This window comes from Trichechus manatus, unplaced genomic scaffold (genome assembly GCF_000243295.1).
Source record: "Trichechus manatus latirostris isolate Lorelei unplaced genomic scaffold, TriManLat1.0 scaffold00022, whole genome shotgun sequence".
Lineage (NCBI taxonomy): Eukaryota > Metazoa > Chordata > Mammalia > Sirenia > Trichechidae > Trichechus > Trichechus manatus.
In genome coordinates, this window is record NW_004443958.1 from 12477988 (window position 1) to 12502881 (window position 24894).

The window sequence follows — 24894 nt, forward strand, 5'->3', positions numbered from 1 at the left end:
AGACTGATGCATCACAAGGACCCTTCTCCAGAGCCGACAGAGAGAGAAAGTCTTCCCCTGGAGCTGATGTCCTGAATTTGGACTTGTAGCCTAGTAGACTGTGAGAGAATAAATTTCTCTTTGTTAAAGCCATCCACTTGTGGTATTTCTGTTATAGCAGCGCTAGATCTAAGACAATGACTAAGGGTCTGCTCTTTCCTCCAAACATCCTGGCTGTGTGACCCCAAAATAGTTATTAATCTTACTCAACCTTAGTTTCCTCGTCTGTGGAGTGGCGATAACATTACTACCCACCTTATAGAGTTGTTCAGACAAATAAATGAAATAATGTCTGTAAAAGTGCTTAGGCCAGGCCTAACTCATAAAGTGCTCAGTAGTGTTAGCTGTTAATGTGCTGGCTGTTTTTATCCTTGAGCATGTGAGTTTGGGCAAATCGTGCAACTCTGCTAAAGCTGCTGTTTCTTCATTTGTGAAATGAAGACAAGAATCGCTACTTTACAAGGTTGTTGTGAAGATCAAAGGAGAAAGGTCTTGGCCTTCAGTAGGTGTTGATAAACGTTTTAATTCACTTCTATCCACCTCCATCCCAACATGGAATAAGAGGGAGGGTGCTCTTCATCCCCCTGTGTCCTCCTCCTCAACCTGTGGAAGAGGAATTTGAGAGCTTAATGATTTGTTTCTACAAATAATTCAAAATCTAGGGCAAAGAAACCCTGCCTAGGTCTAGAGTGACATTATAGTTGAGATCTGATTCCAAGCCCTCCAGCCACCATGGTTCCTGTTTCAACCACCGGTTGACCACATTGGGCTATCAGACAAACCTGCAAACAGTAAGGTTGAAACTTCAGTTGAAATAGAAGAGGAGAGAAACAGCTGCAAAATGTTCTGACTTATATTGTGAAATACGAAGCTAGCCAAGGCAAGGAAACCCTGAAGCATTTTTGTAAGTTATTGACTTTTTTCCCTTTGGATGTTTTCAGTTACATTAATAGGCTTGCTTTTCTAGGTCACAGGCCACTGTGTAGATGTCGCTTGGCATGTTTAGAAGCTCTGAGCCTAAGAAAGATCTACAGCCTGTAGTAGCCCTTGGTTTCCAGATAGCAGTTTATGCATTTGTGGGTGTGTTCGGTGGACAAGGGGCCTATGCTCTACCCAATCGGTTCATCTCCTTGAGGGCAGAGAATGGTTTTATTCATTTCTATGTCCCAAGCGCCTAGCACAGTGCCCAGTCAGAGTTCAGTAGATGCTTGAGGAGTGAGGCAGGGGAGGAGGAAGTCACCAACTAATGGGCCAATGGCACAAGCCACAAATTCTGCCCAATGATGTTTACAGCCTATTGATGGAAAGAATGTTCAGGCTGGCCAGAAGCTCGTCCTGGCATTTACTGATGTATACTTGCAGTTCCTGGAGAAAGACATCATGCTTGGTGTCATGAATTGAATTACGTTCCCCAAAAAATGTGTGTATCAGTTTGGCTAGGCCATGATTCCCAGTATTGTGTGGTTGTCCTCCATTTTGTAATTGTAATTTTATGTTAAAGAGGGTTAGGGTAGGATTGTAACACCACTTTTGCCCAGGTCACATCCCTGATCCAATGTAAAGGGAGTTTCCCTGGGGTGTGGTCTGCACCGCATTTTATCTCTCAAGAGATAAAAAGGAAAGGGAAGTAAGCAGAGACGGGGTACCTCATACCACCAAGAAATGAGTGCCGGGAGCAGGGCGTGTCTTTTGGACCTGAGGTTCCTGCGCTGAGATGCTCCCAGACCAAGGGAAGACTGATGCATCACAAGGACCATCCTCCAGAGCCGACAGAGAGAAAGGCTTCTCCTGGAGCTGATGCCTTGAATTTGGACTCTGAGAGAATAAATTTCTCTTGTTAAAAACCCTCCATTTGTGGTATTTCGGTTATAGCAGCACTAGATGGCTAAGACACTTGGTAAAGTGGAGGGTCAGTGAAAAAGAGGAGACCCTCGGCAAGATGGATTGATGCAGCGGCTGCAACAACGGGCTCAATCAAACACAGCAACGATTGTGAGAATCGTGCAGGACTAGGCAGTGTTTTGTTCTGTTGTACGTAGGGTTACTATGAGTTGGAGCTGGCTCAGTGACATCTAACAACAGCAGCAACACACTTGCAGAAGGACCACGGGGAAACTGTTAAGGCCAGTTGGTCCCAATTTTCATTGGACAATGGGGGTTGTCAGCCCAGGCAGGACTGACTGTATCCCCATGTGTCTTTTATCGGTGAATTTCCTGGGCAGGCCTGTCCAGCTCAGGGATGAGAGCATAAGCCACTGCCGCTAAACCTCTCTGTGAGGTCATTCCATTCAGGTTAGAAATCATGACGTTGTTCCCCAGCCTCTCTGTCACCTCACACTGGGCAGAACTTCTGTCTTCTCTAGCCTGGAGGAACACAAACTCAGAAAAGGTTGGATCTGGAAGGGGCCAGTGTTTATCACTCAGCCTGTCACCACCACTGGCATCAGCATCATCTGGGATACTGGCTCCAGATCCAGATTCTTGGGCCCCACCCCTGACCTACTGAATCAGGTTCTCTGGAGGAAGAAAAGGGATCCTCAAGTGATTCTTAAACACACTAAAACTTGATATCCATTGTTCTCATCTAACTCACTCATTCTACATATAAGGAAAATAAAGCCCAGAGAAGTGAAGTGACTTCCCCAAGGTCACACAGCTAGTTTGCAACAGAAGCTGATCATACTGTAATATCATTAGCGCTGTGGCCTGTTTTACACATCACAAAGCGTTCTAATCTCTATTATCCCATTTGGTTCTCTCAACCACTCTCCACATGAGGAAATAGAATTGTTTTCATATTAGGAGGGAATGCAGTTTTTATTCGTATTTCTGTTCAGCAGCCAGAACCTGGCCTCTTCACCAAAGGCGCCACTAGCGTATATAGTGCCTTTGTGCAAATTAGTAAACAGCGCCCTTTCTTCAGGAGGATGCAGAGCTGTTCCACGTGACCAGAATTCAAGCTGGATTTCAGCCCCTACTCTCTCTCTTTGGCCTTGGGCACTTCCCAACCCGCACCACCGTGCTTGGCAGACCTGCTTTGAAGAGGGCGAGAAACTTGTCTTGTACTTTGGTTTGTATTTCCCAGTGGTTAGCACAAGGCTGGACTTATAAGCGCTCAGTGAAAGGTAGTTGAATTGCTCAAGGCTACCTGGTTGATCAGTACCAGGACAGGAACCTCTGACTCCAGGCCACCTTGTCCAGGAGACAACAAGATATAACTTGTATGTTGTTCATACTCCGTATCTTAGGGGATTGGCCAATATAATTTAGTTCTCCAGAAATAAATCACCTTGAGGTGACCCTGAGAACCAAGCTTTTGAATCTACAAAGACAAGTTTGGATTTGTGGTGATCGCCACCCAAGATGTGAGCTCCAGGAAGTGCAGTTGGAAATAGCCTGAAATTACCCTTTCAACAACTCAAAGTCCATCATCTATGTTTGGCAGAGGTTAAACATGACTTTTCAGATGCTGAGCAAAGTCTCTACCCTCACTCCACCCAGGCCTCCACCCCCTTGAAAGGTGTAAACACCTGAAGAAGGTTTCTGGGCAGCCCCTCCTGGCCCATAATCACGGTAGTGACACTTTGGCATAGTAATAAATGCCCAGTTCTTAGCCTTTTTATTACACTGCCCTTTTGACTTCCTGTATTTAGATGTGACAAAGAAGCATTCAGTTAACTATTAGCACAGAGAGGGAGTCTGTTTCCCCTCCGGCTGCCTCTGAGGAGAAGTTTTCTCTTGCTCCGAGGCAAAACGTTCTCAGCTTCAGCTATAAATAATAGCAGTAGCTGCTTTTATTGGCCCTTCTCCAGGGCCAGGCTCTGGGCCATGTCATCTCATTTCATCCTCACAGTTGTCCTGTGAAGTAAGTGCTATTCTGCCCATTTTACAGATGAGGAACTTGAGAAGCAGAGAAGGTCAGTAACCTGTTTAAGGTCACACAGATACTCAGTGGCAAAGCGAGGACTCAAACTCACACCCCAGACTTGTGTTGTTAGCCCTCTTATACCACATTCTTCTTTACCTTGTTTGATGGAGTGCCATAGAAGGTGCTGGGGCAAAAAGACCTGGAAGACATAACTCTGTCTTTTTTTGTGAGCATGTTCACTTTGATACATTTACTGCATGGAGCGCTTACTGTGTGCTCAACGTCGTGCTAAGCCACTTACATGGATTTACATGCATTTTTTTGTTTAAACCTCATAGCAAATCTGTGAGGAAGTACCACTGGCCCATTACCCTTGTGAGAAGGTCAAGTCACTCATTCAAGGAGAATGTGAAATTCTAATGCCAAGTCCACGTGACTCTAAAGCTCATTCTCAAAGACTGGTCCATGGACCACCCTCATCAGGATCTGGTGGTGCAGGTAAAAACGCAGATTCCTGGGTCCCATGCTAGACTATTGAATCAGAATCTCTGGGAGTGGAGCCAGGAAGTCTGCTTTTCTGCCAAGCACCCCAGGTGGTTCTTACGCACATTTACATTCAAACCTCACTTCTATATCTAGGTGCTGGTAACTCGGGCATGTTCATTTTTTTGAAAATTCATGGAGTTGTACACTTACGATTTATGTGTTTTTCTCTGTGACTGTTATATTTTGATAAAAGTTTACTTAAAAAATTCCCCTCCCACAATAAAGGGCATAGTCTCTTTATTAGGAACACTTTGCTTCCTCTGCTAGTCTAACATCATCACATCGTTAAGTTTCCAGCATTAATTGGTATGGGTCCCCACAGTGCATCAGGGCTGAGAAATCAGGCTATGACAATGTCCCGGAATCACCTCCTCCCTGCCTAATGCTGTCACGTAAAGGTTACCAGCAGTTCTCATTTTCTTTTCTCTAGATAATTCCTCCAAAATAGATCACCCAAGTGCCTTACTCTGAAAACTTCCATCATGTTCTCTCAACCCTGAAACCCAGATCAGTACAAAATAGTCCCTCACGGCTCTTCCCAATGGCTAATCATCAAGTTTCCACCACCAAGTCCTGGGGTGGTCTAGGGGACTTCTCCTTTTGGGTATAATCTGTCCATGAATCACTCTTTGACTGACTCTGCCAGCTGTTCTTTTCCCCTTACCACTTTGTGAGGTTTTTTTCCTCCTCTACTAGCTTCCTTTACTTCTTCTGGAACCTCAATAGCGCCCCACATCAGAACTATCTCTTACTCTTCAAACTCCATTAATTGATCCATTTATTTGTTCATTCACTTACTTATTTACAGACATTTATTAAACTCCCACTTATACCAGGAAGTCTGCTAGGGACTAAGGAATGAGAAAATAATTGGGACGTGGGCATTTTCCTCATGGAGCTTAAACTGTGTTTCCAAGTCTCTTTTGGAAAATACTTCTGGAGCTACTTCTTTTAATAATAGTGTTGTTTTGATGAAGATACGGATGATTCCAGGAGGAGAAGGAGATACTTTTTTTTTTTTTTTTTAGCCTTTTTTCCATGGCAGACCCTCTAACAATCATTTTAGACGTGTTACTTAATTCTCTCAATAACCGTATGAGGTACTGCTATTATCTTCATTTTGAAATTTAGGGCCAGAGAAGTTGAGTAGTTTGTCCAAGGTTTCACAGTTTCTAAAAGTTGAACCCTAGAGCTGATCTGAAGTCTGACCCCAGAGACAGGCCTTTATAATAACTATATTCCCTCAAGTCCTCAAAATTACCAAATGAGATGTATCAGATGTGCAAGGAGAATGGACTGAAAGAGGGAGGGGTTCTGAAGAAGGAACAGAGATGAGGAACATGCCTTAAAAACCATGGTTACCCTGGTTGGCCTAGACTAAGGGAATCTGAACAGTATACTGGTGATAGAAGTGTGGCCTCAGCTATCCTGGGGTTGTCCTGTTCAAAAGACAGCATTTTCCCAAAATCATAGAACCATAAAATCTCAGGATTGGGAAGGATCTTGATGCCATGTAATCTAACCCCATTAGATGCCAAATCCTTTTACAACCTTATCACCAAGTGCTCATCCAGTCTGTTTGGAATAACCCCAGGGATGGGGACCTCACTACCTTCTGAGATAGTCTGTTTCATATATTAAAAACCAATTGTCATGGATTAAATTGTCTCCCCCCAAAATATGTGTCAATTTAGCTAGGCTATGATTCCCAGTACTGTGTGATTGTCCACCATTTTGTAATCTGATGTGATTTTCCTACATTTTGTAAATTCTGACTCTATGATGTTAATGAGGCTGGATTAGAGGCAGTTATGTTAATCAAACAAGACTCAATCTACAAGATTAAGTTGTGTCTTAAGTCAGTCTTTTTTGAGATATAAAAAAGAGAATCAAGCTGAGAGCAGGGGCACCTTATACCACCAAGAAAGTAGTGCAAGGAGCAGAATGCATCCTTTGGACGAGGGATCTCTGTGCTGAGAGGCTCCTAGGTCAGGGGAAGATTGATGACAAGAACCTTCCCTCAGAGCTGACAGAGAGAGACAGGCTTCACCTGGAGCTGGCATCTTGAATTTGGACTTACAGCCTCCTAGAATTTTGAGAGAAAAAATTTCTCTTGTTAAAGCCATCTGCTTGTGGTATTTCTGTTATAGCAGCACTAGATAACTAAGACACCAATGTAGTGAATATCTTGGGCTGGCCTGCCCAGCATGCCTTCCTCCTTCTTTTGGTAACCCCAATTTTCCTTTGGTGAACTGCCTACTCCCATTTCATGTAATTCTACTAGGTGACTGTCAGGTAGCAAGAGAGTGGGCGTATGACTCCAAATTAGGCCAATCAAGTGCTCTATCACAGGAATGTGAGTCTGGAGCCAAGTGATAAAAAGATAAAAAACTGATGGAGCCAAGTCACAGCACAGAGAGACAGTCCGTGAGGACCACAAACAGCTCTGGGACTCCTGGTCTTCCTCAGTTTTTCCTTCAATTCTATGAGAAACTGTATTCTTCCATTAAATCCCTTTTTGTTGTTGTTTTGTTTTATTAGCCAGAGTTGGATTTTGATGCTTGCACCCAAAATACCTCAGCTAATAAAATATAATTTGTGTTTTCTTTCTGTTATGTTACATTAGTGAATTTGTTTCTTCATCACAAATGTAATTCATGCACATCGTTTAAAAACATTTTCAAATGGTGCAGAAGAGTAATTTCAAATGGCACGTCCCCCTAGTGCCACTCCCTGGAGGCCATGACTGCTAATTGTTTCTTGAGTTCCCTCCAGAAGTTTCTACTTCATTTATTAAGAGCTCTGTTAGACAGCTCTTCCTTAGACTGAGTTGGAATCTATCAGCCTGTGGTTTCCATTCATTTGTCCAAGTTCTGAGTTTTGGCAATCACAGAACAGATTTCACTGACAGTCTTTCAGATGGTTGACAATTCATATACCATATGACCTAAATCTTCTTTTCTGGAATGAGACAGCCCCAGCTCCTATAGCTATCACTCAGGGGGCACAATCAGGAGGCCATTCTGGCCCTTCTCCTCTGGAAACACTTTAGTTTGCCGTACCTTCCCAGAATGTGGCACCCAGAATTAAATGCAAATTCTTGCAGTGGTCTGATTGAGTAGAGCAGGACTCCCACTGCCATCTTCACTCAACCTCACTCTTCTGTTCAATGTGGCCTGAGATTCCCATAACTTCTACTGTGACACACATGGGGTCGCCATGAGTTGATTCTGATTCAACAGCAACTGGTTATTCTGTCGGAAGGAAAGCTAGTGCGAAGAAGTGGGTTTCAAGAAACCCTTGAGTTTTGTGGAGTTCTCTGAATTGTGTTCCAAGTTCCAGCAGAAGACTGCCACAAGGGAAGACTTTAGCTTTTACCTTCTTGGCTCTTCTGACAACATAGTTCATTTGTTTTATACACACACACACACACACACACACGCACGCACACACACACATATATGTATATATTTTCTAATTTGTAATCATTAAATAAATTAAAACAATAGAAAATGAATTTTATAGAAAATGGCTCTTACACAGCAACCGTTATCATTTCTTTGCACACCCTATTTATAATTTTTAATCTAAGCTGTAGTGTTATTGTGTATATAACTTTCAATACATATTTAATAATGTTGCAAGAAGCCTGAGGTCTGTGGTCAGTAGGCACAGGTTCTACACTCAGCTCTGTCACTTTCAAGCTGTGTGGATTTAAGAAGGTACTTAACCCTTGTGGGCCTCACTTTGTATTTCTCATTTGTAAAATGAGAGTATCTTGAAGATTCTATCAGGAATCAGCAGAAAATGATCTCTTTAAGCCCAAGGCTTCATTACTCTCAGGTCTGCAGACAAGGCTGGGCTGTTGCTCAAGGGAGTTGTCCTAGTGACTGTAAGGGACCGTGCAGTAGTTAATGTTCTGGATTGGATAACGGCTTTAAAGTGAGAAAGGAGAACACCAGGCAAAGGTATTTTTTCTCCAAAACTTTGTTTTCTTTAATGGGCTTTAGAGACATGGCTTGTTAAACTTTCCCCAGAAATATCCCTCAAATACTGCCAGTTCAACTCCATCATTACAGTCTCAGCCTAAGCCTTCTCTCTGGTCTCCCTGCCTTAATCTTGCCTCTATTGGAAGTGTTGTCTTCCTAAAAAAACATTGATCATCTGAACATCCCACTCCCCTAATGAAAAACCAGTGGGCTGCCCAGTACCCACAGAATGAAGACAAACCTCCTTGGCCTAGTATTCAAGGCTCTTCACGACGTGACCTCCCCTCCTGTCTTCTTTCTTCAGCCTCCTCATCCCCATAGAACTTGTGCTCCAGCCAAAGTGAATTTCTTACTGTTGTGCAGGCAAACCATACCCTTTCATGACACCATGCATTTTTAAATGCTGCTCCCTCTGAGTGGACTGTTTATTCTCATCTTAACAAACTCTAGGTATCAGGGATTCAACAGTATATATTAGAGATTTGTCATTCCTGTCTACACACAACCTGCACTGTGCCTGATATATGGCAGTAAGAAAGTACTCAATAAATGTTATGTTGATGTGTGGATGAGTGAATAAATGAAAGAAAATAGGTGAGTCATTGAGTAAGTGAATGAATCAATGAGTGAATGATGAATCAATAAATGGATGGTTGGAATGATGAATAAAAGAGTGAATGGACAAATGAAGAAGCGAATGAATTTCTCTTCTAAGGTGTCCTACCTTTTCATTCATTACGAGTATATTTTCCTTTACATCCTTGAACATAATTACAATAACTTCTTTAACATCTTTGTCTTCTAATTCCAACATATTGGGTATCTTTATTTATTGTATTTTCTCTTTAGACAGGGTCATACTTTCTGTTTCTTTGTATGTCAATTAATTTTGGATAGTATACAGACATTATAAATCATACATTGTAGAAACATTGGATTCTCTGTTATTCCAAATGATAATGATTTTTTTAAAGAGGCAGTAAACTTGTCTGAACTTAAACTGCAAACTCTGTCTTCCTTGTGGTTGGCAGCAGCTCAAATTTCAATTAAGTTCTTTCAGTCTTCACTGGGCTGCTTAGAATATGCATGGTTCAAGGGTCAGCCTTAGATTTGGGCAGAGTTTATACATAAAATTTAGACTCCTGTCTCTTGCTCTCTCCTTGGACCCCCTTCCTCATTTTACAGCGTCTGTAGTTATCCTGAACCGTAGCCTCTGGTTATTCAAGCCAGAAAAACTGCAGGTTATTGACTGAGCTTTAGCTGCCTTGTATGGCACAGATTGGGGCCTGCTCTCAGACAAAAAGCCATGAAAATATAAAGTAACCCTGTACAGTTTCATTCTCCTAAGTGTTGTATCCCTCCCTGTACATCTGTTTTGTTCACTCTCTGGTGTCTTTAGGTAGTGTGTGTGTATGAGTGTGTGTGTTGTTCTGTGTGCTTTATTTTGTCCAGAAATTTGAGTTGTTATTTGTAGGAAGGTTAGTCAAATAGGAACTTACTTTGCCTTACTGGAGACAGAACTACCTCCCTTCTTTTATCATTATGAAATGTCCTTCTTTATCTTTATCTATGTTATAAACCTAACTATACTGTGTTATAATTATTGCTTTAAACAATCTTATGATATTAAAAAATTAAGAAAAGATTATACACATAGAGATGATAGGTAGGTAAATAGATAGACTTTTATGTTTACCACTTTTTACCATATTTACCATTTCTAGTGTTCTTAATGTCTTTATTTTGCCATCATTTTTGAAGGATAGTTTTGCTGGATATAAACTTATTGGTTGGCACTTCTTTCTTTCAGCACTTCGAATTGTCGTTCCATTGCTTCTTTTGTTTCTGATAGGAAATCAGCAGCCATTCAAACTGTTTTCTGCCTCATATAATGTATCATTTTTCTCTGGCTGCTTTTCAGATTTTCTCTTTGTCTTTCAATAGTTTAACTATGATGTATCTAGTGTGGCTCTCTTTGTATTTACCCTACTTGGAGTTTGATGAGCTTCTTGCTTCTGTAAGTTATCGTTTTTCATCAGATTTGGGAAATTCTTGGCCATTATTTCTTCAGACATTTTTTTTCTCTTCATTTCTACCTCTACTCTTCTTCTGGGATTCCGGTGACATGTATGCTTGGCCCTTGACATTATTCCACAGGTCTCTGAGCCTCTGTTCATTTTTTTTCCCAATTTTTTCCTCTCTATTCTCATGATTGAATAAGTTCTATTGATTTATGATTAACTTCACTGATTCTTTTTTTCTTTACATATTTGCTATTTCTCTATTGATATATTGCCACCACTTGTATGTCAGTTTGTTGTACTGTGGTGGCTTCTTTGTTATTGTGATGCTGGAAGCTATGCCACCGGTATTCAAATACCAGCAGGGTCACCTATGGTGGAGGAGTTTCAGTGGAGCTTCCAGACTTAGACAGACTAGGAAGAAGGACCTAGAGATCTACTTCTAAAAAAAATTGGCCTGTGAAAACCTTATGACTAGCCGGAGAACACTGCCTGGTATAGTGCCAGAAGATGAGCCCCTCAGGTCGGAAGGCACTGAAAATAGGACTGGAGAAGAGCTGCCTCCTCAAAGTAGAGTCGAGCTTAATAACATAGATGTAGTCAAGCTTTCAGGACCTTCATTTGCTGATGTGACATGACTCAAAATGAGCAGAAACAGCTGCAAACATCCATTAATAATCAGAACGTGGGATATACAAAGTAAGAATCTAGGAAAATTGGAACTCATCAAAAATGAAACGGAACACATAAAGATCAATATCCTAGGCATTGGTGAGCTGAAATGGACTGATACTTGCCATTCTGAATCAGACAACTATATGGTCTACTCTGCCAGGAATGACAAATTGAAGAGGAACGGCATTGCATTCAACATCGAAAAGAACATTTCAAAATCTATCCTGAAGTACAACACTGTCAGTGATAGGATAATATCCATACACCTACAAGGAAGACCAGTTAATACAACTATTATTCAAATTTACGCACCAACCACTAATACCAAAGATTAAGAAATGAAGATTTTTACCAACTTCTGCAGTCTTAAACTGATCAAACATTCAATCAAGAAGCATTGATAATTACTGGTGTTGGAATGCAGAAGTTGGAAACAAAGAAGATGGATCAGTAGTTGGAAAACACAGCCTTTGTGATAGAAATGACTCCAGAGATCACATGATAGAATTTTGCAAGACCAACAACTTACTAATTGCAAATACCTTTTTTCAACAACATAAAGGGTGACTATACACATGGACCTTGCCAGATGGAAAACATAGGAATCAAATAGATTACATCTGTGGAAAGAGACGATGGAAAAACTCAACTTCATCAGTAAGAACAAGGCCAGGCGACAACTGCAGAACAGACCATCAATTGCTCATCTGCAAGTTCAAGTTGAAGCTGAAGAAAATTAGAACAAGTCCATGAAAGCCAAAGTACAACCTTGAGTATATGCCACCTGAATTTAGAGACCATCTCAAGAATAGCTATGACACATTGAACACTAATGACCAAAGACCAGACTAGTTATGGGATAACATCAAGGACATCATACATGAAGAAAGTAAAAGGTCATTAAAAAGGCAGGAAAGAAAGAAAAGACCAAAATGGATGTCAGAAGAGACTCTGAAACTTTCTCTTGAGCGTACAGCAGCTAAAGCAAGTTGAAGAAATGAGGAAGTAAAAGAGCTGGACAGAAGATTTCAAAGAGCAGCTCGGGAAGACAAAGTATTATAATGAAATGTGCAAAGAACTGGAGTTAGAAAATCAAAAGGGAAGAACATGCTTGGCATTTCTTAAGCTGAAAGAGCTGAAGAAGAAATTCAAGCCTCAAGTCTCAATATTGAAAGATTTCTGTGGGTAAAATTTTGAATGACACAGGAAGCATCAAAAGAAGGCAGGAGGAAGACATAGAGTCAATGTACCAAAAAGAATAGCTCGATGTTCAACTATTTCAGGAGGTAGCATATGATCAAGAACTGATGGTACTGAAGGAAGAAGTCCAAGCTGCACTGAAGGCATTAGTGAAAAACAAGGCTCCAGGAATTGATGGAATACCAGTTGAGATGTTTTAACAAACAGACACAATGCTGGAAGTGCTCACTTGTCTATCCCAAGAAATTTGGAAGATGGCTACCTGGCCAACCAACTGGAAGAGATCCATATTTGTACCCATTCCAAAGAAAGGTGATCCAACAGAATGTGGAAATTATCAAACAATATCATTAATTTCACACGTGAGTAAAATTTTGCTGAAGATAATTCAAAAATTTTTGCAGCAGTACATCAACAAGGAATTGCCAGAAGTTCAAGTTGGATTCAGAAGAGGAGGTGGAATGAGGATATCATTGCTGATGTCAGATGGATCTTGGCTGAAAGCAGAGGATACCAGAAAGACGTTTACCTGTGTTTTATTGACTATGCAAAGGCATTCAACTGTGTGGATCATAATATATTATGGATAACATTGGAAGAATGGGAATTCCAGAACACTTTATTATGCTCATAGACCAAGAGTCAGTCATTTGTACAGAACAAGGGGATACTGTATGGTTTAAAATCAGGAATGGTTTTGTGATAGAAATGACTCCAGAGATCACATGATTGTGAAAGTGTTGTATCCTTTCACCATACTTATTCAATCTGTATGCTGAGCAAATAATCTGAGAAGCTGGACTATATGCAGAAGAATGTGGCATCAGGATTGGAGGAAGACTCATTAACCACCTCGATATGCAAATGACACAATTTGCTTGCTGAAAGTGAAGAGGACTTGAAGTACTTACTGATGAAGACCTTCAGTATGGATTACACCTCAACATAAAGAAAACAAAAATCCTCACAACTGGACCAATAAGCAATATCATGATAAACGGAGAAAATATTGACGTTGTCAAGGATTTCATTTTACTTGGATACACAATCAACACCCATGGAAACAGCAGTCAAGAAATCAAATGATGTATTATTGCAATCAGCAAATCTGCTGCAAAAGACCTCTTTAAAGTGTTAAAAAGCAAAGATGTCACCTAGCCAAAGTCTGACCCAAGCCATGATATTTTCAATTGCCTCATATGCATGCAAAAGCTGGACAATGAATATGGAGGAAGAAGTGATGCCTGTTAATTACTGTGTTGGTGAACATTGAATATAGATGGAGTGCCAGAAGAACGAAAAAATCTGTCTTGGAAGAAGTACAGCCAGAATGCTCCTTAGAAGACAGGATGGTGAGACTTTGTCTCAGGTACTTTGGACATGTTATCAGGAAGGACCAGTCCTTAGAGAAGGACATCATGCTTGATAAGGTAAAAGGTCAGTGAAAAAGAGGAAGATCCTCAACAAGATTGATTGATGCAGTGGCTGCAACAACGCGCTCAAACAGCAAAACTTGTGAGGATGCACAGTACCAGGCAGTGTTTCGTTCTGTTGTATATAGCGTTGCTATGACTTGGAACCGACTCGACAGCACCTAACACAACAACAATTGATATTTTTATATTCCTTATTCGTTAATTCATTATTAAGATATTTTCTTTTAATTTTTTAAACATCATTTGCTTTAATTGTTTGAAGATACTTGTAGTACCTTCTTTGAGTCCAATATCTGATCTCACTAACTTTTATTGACTGCTTCCACCCCCCCCCCCAACATTTTTCTGTTTCTTAAAACGTCCAAGTAAGTTTTGGTTGAAAATTGGATTTTATATATATATATACATACATACACACACACACACACACACACACACACACATATATATATATATGGAAACCCAGTGGCATAGTGGTTAAGAGCTACCATTGCTAACCAAAAGGTCAGCAGTTCGAATCCACCAGGCGCTCCTTGGAAACTCTAGGGGCAGTTCTACTCTGTCCTATAGGGTCACTATGAGTCAGAATCGACTCGATGGCAATGGGTGTGTGTGTGTGTATAATTAATTTATAACTTTCCTGAATTTAAATTTCAAAATCTATCTCCCTGAGATATGCAGCTGGTGGTGTCTCTAATAAGTTTATTTTGTTTTAAAATTTCTATTTGTAATTTTTTAGCCTGGCTCTCTAGGATTCACTCCTGTGTCTGTATATCTTACTTAGTGGTCAGCATAATTTGGGCAGAGATAGCGCTCAAACCCTTTTATGTATGTGGGGAAAGTATTCGAGGTTGAAGCCAGTTCTCAAGTCTCCCTTGGTTTTCATTTTTTGCTGGGCTCGCTCTTGTTTCTTCAGGTACCAAGAGTTTCCCAGTCAGCTAGGGATGTGTGGAAAGCTTATCTCAGCCCTTTTGTAGCCCTCGTGTCCAGGATCTCTTCACTAAGAGATCTAACTGCTCCACTGCTAACTCTGATCTGGGACTACAACCATGGGGGAGCAAAGCTATGGGTTTTCTCTGTTCATTCCCAACAGAGTCAGCCACTTTTAGTGGGTAAATCATAGGTTTTTGCTCCATTGTTACACCAATAAAGTTCACTTCCTCTGGCATCAAAGTTGCTGGTTCTCCCAGCCAGCTCCAGGGTGATAAAGCTGGTAGTTCCCCCAACTGACCTGGAGGTGTGCTAGGGGGAGCAGCTGAGGCAGGAAGGCCACAGACTCCTGCCATTTTTATTTGAAGCTCTAGATATTGATCACATCTGCTTTTAGTTTCTTTTTCTCTCTTTTCATCTTGTTTTTTATTAGTTTAATATAAAACAAAACAAACAAAAAACACTTCCAGTGCCATTTGTCCAATTTTATACTTGCTTATATTTATGGAGGGGGATCACTACCTTCTTTACTCTGCCATTATGTAAAGCCCTTACCTTTTATTTTTAATAGTGGTTTTGAACCCAAAGTCTACTTTAAACCACACCAGGTTTCTTTTGGTTAGTGTTTACATGGTGTATCTTTTCCAGTCCATTTCCTTTCAACCATTCTGTCTCCTTATATATCTCTTAAAAGCAGGATAAAGTTGGCTTTTGGTTTATCCAGTCTGATAATCTTTGAGTTTTAATTGGAATATTTAATCCATTTTCATTTAATATAATTACTGGTGTGTTTGGGTTTAAATCTACAACCTTACTATTTGCTTTCTATTTATCACATCTGTTTTTAGTTTCTTTTTCTCTCTTTTCATCTTATTTTTCATTTAATTTTTCCTCTGTATTAGCTTTCTAGTTATACATCCTTTTATTATTCTTTTAGTGGTTACCCTAGAGATTTCATTATGCATCTTTGTCTTATTACTGTTAATAAAAGTGCACTTTTATTTACTCTTACTACTTTCCAGAAAATGCAAGGGCCTTAGAGCCCTTGAACCCTATTTCCCATTCCTGCCTTTTGTGCTTATGACATGTTATCCCACTTAAAATATATCTATATATCTATATATATATATCTCCAAAACCAAGCTTACTGCCGCCAAGTTGATTCCAACTCATAGCGACCCTATAAGACATAGTAGAACTGCCCCATAGAGCTTCCAAGGCTATAATCTTTATGGAAGCAGACTGCCACATCTTTCTTCTGTGGAGTGGCTGGTGGGTTTGAACTGTCAACCTTTTGGTTAGCAGCCAAGTGCTTTAACCACTGCACCACCAGGAATATGTATGTATATATACATATATATATATAGAAGACTTGGTGGTGTAGTGGTTAATAGCTTGGCTGCTAACAAAAATGTTGGCAGTTTGAATCCAACAGGCACTCCTTGGAAACCCTATGGGGCAGTTCTACTCTGTCCAATAGGGTCACTATGTGTCGGAATGCACTCAACGGCAATGGGTTTATATGTACATATATATATATACATGTATATAATGAAAACCCAAAAGGCTATATACCAAAATGTTAAGATTATTACCTCCAGATGGTGAGAACTGGGTGACGTATTTTTTTATCTGTATTTTTTTTTTTTGCTTTTTCAGTGATAAAAATTTTTTTTAAATCTTTGCCATGCAGACCCATTAAGCCAGAGCACACCCTCCCGGCTCGGCTGTCTTGCAGAGTTAGGTTCCTGTCTCCCACTAGCCAACAAAGTGAATCAGAGGGCAGGCTGGGCTGTGAGTGAATGGAAACCCCTGAGGCCTGTGAGGGACATGCAGTCACAGTTCAGGCAGGATGGAGACGGCGGGACCCTGTCGAGGCTTGCTAACCAGCTCGTCAGTCCCTAGAGCTCACCACCACAGGTCACTCTACTCAGGATGATCAGCAATATCTGTTGTGGACGTGCTTGGCCCAGAGCACTCAGAACAGGACGTTGTGCAACAATTGGGAAAACCCAGAGCGTTCCTTTCTCAGAGACAGTGGCTGCCGCCAGCAGGGCTAGGCCCTTATGAAAGAGGGAATTAGGCGCAAATCCACAGTATCCTCTTCTTCCCTACGCGCGCTTCTGAGTTCTGGCTTTAGTCCAAGTCATGTGGCAGGCCAGGCTCCAGCTTCAGCCCTTCCCTGCCAGTCTCTCACTTCGTGAGTCCAGCCCCTTCAAAACCCCGCTGTCCTGGGGTCTCATTTATGCAGCGTTCTACTCTCTGCTAGATGATAAGGGATTGATTAAGGGAAAATATTGCCTTGTATTTCCCTATAGCTTCTCAGGTGATATTAGTGAGTCCCACAGTAAGAGACTATAGAAACCACCAGAAGGGAATGCTCTGAGCTTCCTACCATCAAACCTACTACAGAAACCGCATCACGTCATTTCTGTCCCATTTCCCTCCTGTTATTATAGAGGAAAGGACCCATGGTGGCACAATGGTTAACCGCTCAGCTGTTAAGCAAAAGGCCTCTGTTCGAACCCACTAGCCGCTCCTTGAAGAAAAGACCTGGCAATCTGCTCTGGTACAGATTCCAAAAAACCAAACCAAACCCACTGCCATCTAGTCAATTCCAACTCATAGTGACCGTATAGGACAGAGAAAAACTGTCCTCTAGGGTTTCCAAGGCTGTAATCTTTACAGAAGCAGACTGCCACATCTTTCTCCTGTGGAGCAGCTGGTGAGTTCAAACCACCAACCTTTTGGTTAGTAGCCAAGTGCTTTTAACCACTGTGCCACCAGGGCTCCCATTTCCTGTAGAGATTACAGCCTAGGAAATCCTATGGCGGCAGTTCTACTCTGTCCTACAGGGTCGCTAGAGGGTCAATATAAGTGGGAATTGACTCAATGGCACATAACATCAACAATTATAGAGGAAGGATCCCTCCTCCTTAAGAGGCAAATACTTTTACAGCTGCTGTGGATCCATTTCTCCCTACTTTGTCAAGGACTTGCTACGTTAACACTCATTGCTGTCTCCTATACCTCCTACCTCTCCTCTGCTGGGTCCTTTTTCTCTGCATTCAGATATGCTGTAAGCTCTCCCACATTTCAAAAACAAGCCTCAACAGTCCAATCAAAAGGCAGAGATTGTCAGATTGGATTTCAAAAAACAAGATCCAGCTATATGCTGTCTACAGAAGACACACCTTAGATTCGAAGATGCAAACAGGTTGAAAGTAAAAGGATGGAAAAAGATACACCATCTGTCTTAGTCAGCTAGTGCTGCTATAACAGAAGTACCACAAGTGGATGGCTTCAGCAAACAGAAGTTTATTTTCTCACAGTCTAGTAGCCTAGAAGTCCAAATTTAGGGCATCAGCTCCAGGGCAAGGCTTTCTCTCTCTGTCAGCTCTGGAGGAAAGTCCTTGTCATCAATCATCTCCTGGATTAGGAGCTTCTCCGGGCAGGGACCCTGGGTTCAAAGGACAGACTCTACTCCTGACACTACTTTCTTGGTGGTATGAGTTCCCCAGGTCTTTCTGCTTGCTTCTCTCTTTTATATCTCAAAAAAGATTGACTTAAAACACAATCTAATCTGGTAGATTGAGTCCTGCCTCATTAACATAACTGCTGCTAATCCTACTTCATTAACATCATAGAGGTGGGAGTTACAACACATAGGAAAATCACATCAGGTCACAAAATGGTGGACAATCACATAATACTGCGAATCATGGAGTAGCCAAATTGACAGATATTTTGGGGGGACACAATTCAATCCATGACACCAAACGACCACCATTAAAGAGCTGGAGTGGCTATACTAACGTCAGACAAAACAGACTGAACAAAAAATGTCACTAGAGATAAAATTTCCTAACGATAGTGAAAACCTCATGACCGTTGTTCTTATAATTTGAGTGCATAAAGCAGGTAGTCAGTTTGGAACCTTTTTTGGGTATTGCCCTCCTACTCTGCGTATGCTTTGTTACAGGTCTGGCGCATAGCAGATGCTCAGTAAGTGAATGATGAAATTGCAGTGGTGCCCTGGTCTTGCCATCCAAGCTGCAGATACATACTTTCTGTAAATTTCAAGATAATGGCATATGGTACTCTCGTCACATTCAGGCAACTCACATGAAACAAAACTTTTTCATTCCTTGTTCATAAAATATTTCTCTTTTTAAACACTTCAAACAAGCAAATTTTAAACAAATATTATATTTAAAGAACACTGTTAGGGGCTTTTAAAATAATATGAACTAGTGAGATATGCATTTCAATATCTCGTCATAACTTTTATTCTCACCGTACTTAGTCTTTGCCTAGTTTTATGCCCATAAAAATGATAATTAATATTGACTGAGTACTTACTTACAATGTGTCGGGTATTGTAATTCTATATGTATGATTTCATTTACTCTCCCCCAGGAACTGTAGGATAAGGTCGATTCTATTAATACTGCCCTTTGCAAACCCAGGAACTAAGGCTTTTACATAAAGTCAATGGCTTTCCCAGATTCTCACAGCCAGAGAATGGAAGATCCAGTCTGGGAATCCAAGCCCATGGGTCGTCATTTCTCTACTTCTTGGCTGATTTATTTCAGAACAGTGTATGTTTCTTTTACTTACCTATTAGATTTCAGTCAAAAGTAAATTCTCAGTGATTTACCTTTACTTTTATCCAATTCAACCTATATTTACTGAATATGTACTATGTGCAAGGCATTATGCTAGATGCCATAGAATGTTGAGGTTGTGTGCCGTCCAGAAGATTTCAACTTATAGGACAGAGTAGCAACCCTATAGGACAGAGTAGATAAAGAGGCAGGGCTAGATTACCCAGTAAGCAAGGTACCACCACCCATTGCCATCAAGTCAATTCTGACTCATAGAGACCCCAGAGGGTTTCCAAGGCTGTAAATCTCTATGGAAGCGGATTGTCACATCTTTCTCCCACGGAGCCACTGGTGGTTTCGAACCACCCACCTTCCTATTAGCAGTCAATCGCTTTAACCACTGCGCCTCCAGGGCTCCTTAAGCAACATACACACGGGCCCAATTGTGCCTTCCCACCAATCTGCGGTGCACAATTTCACCTGTCCCCCACCACATCGAAGATGTGGTGAAACTCATGTGAAATTGCACACCACAGATTAGCAAGTAAATGCAGTTAAGCCCACGTGTACCTTGCTCAGTGCAAATTGGTGCATATTATACTTACTGGTTAATCAGGGCATATAAAAGTGTAAGAACCAGGGTTCTTCCTGCAAGAACTTTATAATCTGGAAACGGGCTGGGGATGGTACAAAGATTATACACATCACTCTAATGCAAAGTGCAGTGTAAGGATCTAAGACAAAGTAAGGTAAGGTAGAAATCTTTTCCATTTCTCTCCATGTGTCTCACAGGCAGCGACAGTTCTGCCAGCCGTTACCTAGAATAGCTTTAGCGTCTTTGCCGCAAGGATTTCAGATGATCGTATTCTTCCACACCGAATAGAACATTCCGAACTGCAGATCATCACACTTAATGCTACTGTATAAATATCGCCTAGTGTTTAACCAACCTCCTAAGTAGTTTCATAAAACATGGTTGCCTGGGTCCAAGTTAAGGCAGACGAGGCTTATATGCTGAGGAAGCACATCGGCACATGTCCAGATACCTCTAACCGTCTTTCTGACACAGTGCCTGAAATTCCACCATTAGTGATTTCTTTAAGATCTGTACCTGAGTAGTGTTTGTATTCCTAATGTCCAATGAAACGTGTAAAACACGGTAGGCACTCAGATGAATGTTTGTCCGTAGCATGAAAAGGAATGCTGGGAGAAGAGAAAGAAAGATCTGGAAGATTTTACTTTCCCCAAGAAGCTCCTAGAAAGGAACGTACTTTAAGTTTCATATGGCAGTTGTAAGATGGACAAAAGCAAGGCCTTGAGAACAAAACCTCAGTCTTCAAAAGGAGCAAGGATTCATTCACTCATTCATTTAGTAGCTCTGGAGTGTCGACGCCGTGCCAGGTGCTGGGGTGCAACTGTGAGCAGGGAAGTGGGTTCCTTTCTGCCACTATGGAGCGGCTGAGGGAAGGGGGCAAGGTTGAAGAATCAGAAAATAAGTAACTAAATAAATAACACTTCAGATATGGGAGGGTGATTTAGACTGGGAGGCTAGCACTCAGCTGTGTCTCAGAACCTGATCTCCATTTGCCTTATTCAACCTGGGTAGCACCTTCTCAACTTCATTTCGTTCATTCATTCCAACCTTTACTGAACCCTGTCTGAGTGTCAGGAACTGCTTTTGCAGCTAGGAGGGTGGAACACCACAGCTCCTGCTCCCCTAAGCTCATAGAGAGGCTGGGGGATGCCTGATGATGAAGCAATGTGATCAGGGCTATTAAGAGGCCCAGACAAAGTGCTATGGTGGGGGGAGGGCTTGGGGAGAGCCAGGAAGGTTCTTATGGGAGATGTGGGCCTTGAAGGTCTCCATTCACAGTTTTGTAGAGGAAAAAGAAAGAGGGTGTCCAGAATTTGTACCTCTTCTGAAGGAGCTAGCGGCCCAGAGAGGGGGCAACTTGCCTTAGTGACTTTACCCCCACGCTGAGGATGGCTGTCCCCCAGGAGCTGCTGCTGCCTTCAGTGGTTCCACAGTCCCAGCCAAGAACTGCACCCAAGTGGAGCCATCACTCAGGGCCGCAGCTGGACCTCAGGCTGAGGGGTCGCTACTGGCCAAGCAGGGCTCCTTCCAGGGGAGGGTGGAGAGGGCTCCAGCTGGTTGCTGCTCTTGGCAAAAGGCAGAGGTTGGTTATACTGGCAGAATATAAAAAGTTCACTCAAATAATTAAATGGACATGAATGTTCACAGCCCCCCGGCAACAAGTCCTTCCTTCTTCCAGCTGTTTTGTTGCCAGAGCTTCTTGACCACTTGTCTTTTTTCAACTATGACTAATAAAGTATTATGTCAAATCTAAGGACACATTGGTTGTAAGATACACCACCATTCTTTCATGTACCATTCAAGGAAGAAGAATGTACCCCAATTTCCGAGATACTGAAAAATCTGTGAAATAACTTTTTCCTCCCTCTCCTTCCTTCCTTCCTTCATTCCTTCCTTCCTCTCTTTCTCCCTCCCTCCCCTTCCTTTATTCATTCCTTCCTTCCGTTCTTTCTCCCTCCCTCCCTTCTTCCTTCCTTCATTCCTTCCTTCCTTTCTTTCTCCCTCCCTCCCCTTTCTTCCTTCATTCCTTCCTTCCTTTCTTTCTCCCTCCCTCCCCTTTCTTCCTTCCTTCATTCCTTTCTTCCTTTCTTTCTCCCTCCCTCCCCTTTCTTCCTTCATTCATTCCTTCCTTCCCTCCTTCTTCCCTCCCGCCCTCCCTTCCTTCCCTCCTTTAAGTGCCTAGAGGAGCTGTGCTCTGAGAGCTCAGGTTCAGGTCAGGAAACGCACTGTCTGGGCCCCTGTGTGATTGGGCAAGTTACTTAACCTTCCAGGGTGATTCACAATGTCCTTTGGGATTTTTCAGAACCTAAGAGTCATTATTAAAATGAAGATGATAACACCTTTCCTGACCAACTTCTTTTTCACTTTCAGTAATGTTTACTGAGTACTAGTGTTCCAGGACATTCAGTGCCTGTGCATAAGGAGTTTGCAGTTTAATGGGGGACATAAAGAACAACTAACTTTTGTGCCTGGCAAGTAGGTCAGTCTATGCAGAGAGGGAGATGATTTGATCTTGATCTTTAATCATTCAGCAAATGTTTTTTCATCCTCTGCTATGTGCAGAAACTACGCTAGGTGCTGGGGCTGGGTGGTATTTTTAAGATGGACTTGGGAAGGGGCATCCCAGGCAGAGGGAACAGTGGGAACAGAGATGCAAAGGGAGAGAGGCCTAATTATTTGGGAAGCAGCAATGGTCCACAGGATGTGAGGAACTGCAGAAGATAGGGCAAAAGATGGGGGGTGTTATTAACCCATTTGGTTGATAAGGAAACTGAGGCTCAGAGAAGATTTGCAGAACAGTTTACACTTAACTACTGCCTGAATGGTTGGTATTTTGAACCTAGTGGTACCACGGAAGAAAGGCCTGGCAATGAACTTCTTAAGAGAAGGAGGTACCACCTTTTACCCTAAGTGCCTGGCACAATGTAGTCACATCATGGATGCTCAGTGAATGTTTGTTGAATAAACAAGTACGTGAACTGCACTGTAAGTGAAGGAGGGCAGGTCCCTTCCTGCAGCACACAGGGCTGGGTGAATCCAGCCTCCTAGAACTGTTTACATTATTCCTGTCGAGAACTAGGTGTTCCCTAGAGGCCTGCTTAGCCCAGGCCCCAACTCTGCCTTGCCAGGCTGTGCAAGAAGCTGGCTTCACTGGTCTAACCACTCTAAATTGCAACCCCTGCCAGGCCTCTAGAGGACGACCTGAGTTGGAAGGACAGGAAGTGCCTCCTAGGACCTTAGGGTAAGCACAAGCAGGTCTGTTCCCTGAACAGTCTTCTCTTGCCCAAGGCAGTCACATTTTCTCTGGAGCAGTGATTCGAGAAAGCTGGTCGGGCCATTTTGGTAAATCTCGTTTCCGGGGTAATCTGCTTAATGAGAAGGGCTTTATTAACTGCGAAAGGCTGTACAAATAGGAGGGATTGTCACTTGGTGTTGCTACCAATCTTGTGGAAAGAGAGTTTTCATAGGGACCTTACTAATCATGGCATCTGTCCCCTGCCTCCGTTTTATAGTTGAGAACAATGAAGCCCAGAGAGGGGAAGTGACTTGGCCAAAATCACCCAGCAGACAAGGAGATGCAGGAGAGGAAACCCGACTGATAAATAGCTTGGGCACCAGAATAGCCAAAAAAAACAAAAAAACAAAAACAAACTCGCTCCCGCTGAGTCAATTCCAACTCACAGTGACCCTATAGAACAGAGTAGAACTGCCTCATAGGGTTTCTGAGAGCTGCTGTTGGATTCAAATTACCGATCTTTTGGTTAGCAGCCAAGCTCCTAACCGCTGCACCACCAGGTCCCCTCCAGAGAAGCCAAGCAGAGTCAAATCTCAGCCTCACCATTATTAGCTGTGGGGAGCTTGGGGAAGAGTACAAACTTCCCTAAGCATCAGATTCTTCGTCTGTAAACTGATGATAATAACAATATATTGTAAGTGTAGTTGTGCGGATTGAATAAGGTAGTGACTGAAAACAGCCTTGTATGTACCTGGAATATAGAAGGTGATGAATAAATGTTAGCTATTATTACTTCAGGAGTCCTTGCTGGAGCAAAAGGTTCATGAGCTTGGCTACTAACCAAAAGGTTGGATGTTCGAGTCCACCCAGGGGCACCTCGGAAGAAAGGCCTGGTGACCTACTTTTGAAAACTCAGCCATTGGAAACCTTATGGAGCCCTATTCAACTCTGGCACAAACGGGGTCTCCACGAGCTGATTCCAACTTGATGGCAATCCTGCTTTATGTTGGCGTGTGGCTGTTGCTGTTAGAACATCAATTTGTATAACACTCCTGACTTCTTTCTGGCCCCTCTCTCAAGCTTCGCTAGGGAGGACTGGTGAATGGCCTGGTTGGTGAATTTGGAGTGGGAAATGGGCTTCTCTGCTCCCTACTCCTTTTCCTCTGGAATCTAGCTGCCACCGGAAGCACACATTCTGCCCTGCTCCTGCAAGCCTTGCATTTTCCTGGGATCCCCACTGCAAGGGGAGGCCAGGCTTTTCGACCACTGACCGGGACCAGGTAGTTAAGTCAGCCCGAGGCCAGGCACCAGTAAAAGGAAGCCCGTTGTTGCTGCCGTAAACCTAAGCCAGCTCTCCACTACCTGCTCTGTCATTCTGACATCCACCTGCTGGACTCCTCTGTCTATTACTTTTAATAGTTCAGAACTGGGTGGGGAACATATGAAGTGGTGATGGGTGTCATTTAGATGCTGGCTGTAACCTCAGTATGTTCAGCCATCAGGTGTTCAATAAACGGGGGCTGTTAATTTGCACTAAAACCAAACTTCTCATACTCCGAGCGCTGATTCTGCCCCTTCTTGTGTCCTCTGGTAGGCAGCTCCTGCACCCCACCCCCATTTTCCTAGTGGTGTTGGCCTGAACTCAGTCCTCATGGGTCCCTGGCCTTGCTAGGGCACTTCCTTAAGCCCTGCCCCAGATGAGTAAATTTCCTTTTCCAAGAGGCTAGATGCACATGTCCCCTTTCCTGGAGGC